This window comes from Trachymyrmex septentrionalis, unplaced genomic scaffold (assembly GCF_001594115.1).
Source record: "Trachymyrmex septentrionalis isolate Tsep2-gDNA-1 unplaced genomic scaffold, Tsep1.0 scaffold14, whole genome shotgun sequence".
NCBI classification, from domain to species: domain Eukaryota; kingdom Metazoa; phylum Arthropoda; class Insecta; order Hymenoptera; family Formicidae; genus Trachymyrmex; species Trachymyrmex septentrionalis.
In genome coordinates, this window is record NW_017304543.1 from 38,844 (window position 1) to 39,673 (window position 830).

An 830-nucleotide genomic window follows, 5' to 3' on the forward strand; every position below is an offset into this window, starting at 1 on the left:
CTCGTGATAATTGATATAATGGTAGTGAGAATGCCAATCTATACAAATATTATATTAGATAGTGATTGAAACCACATTTCTGCTTTAAATACAGTTATCACATAATAACAAAGATAACCGTAACTGATCCATACTGTCAGATTATAGAGAATATTTATATAAACTTTCTTCGGAGAATAAATACTTATACCAAAAATAGAACAAATCAGAAGTAAGGGATATACAGCCTGCTGTACGTTGGTTATCATACTTATCACTCTCGCGGTCTCTGCCGCAAACTAACATCACTTTTTGTATGAAGCTATCCATTAACACATAGTTTTTTATCAAGACAATATAATGATACGTCATTAAATTGTTAATTAAATGCACTATGCATCATTTAACATTATCTCATAAACATTAAAGCAATGAGTCAATCAATATCGCTAGGTGGCATTAATGACAATGATTGGTTTAGTTTTTGGTCATCTGACAATTTAAATATTTAATTCGATATTAAAATTGTTTGACAGATTGAGCAGCTACATTTTTTAACGAGTAAATCTTTTTTAAGGAATAAATTTTTATAATCAATAATTAGATTTATTCTTCATATAGTATAAAAACTTATAAGTTCTATGAATTCTACTTATATAATCAATAAATCAAAATTAAATTTTACAAAAATTAGTATTCTAAGTACATTAAAAACACGTACAATTATTGAATGATATAAATTAAAAGAATAAATATTACGTGCATACTCAATGATAATAAAGTTCTATTGTAAATGATATGATAAATATAATATTAAAATAATTCTTGTATTAAAAATTATATAGAATAAG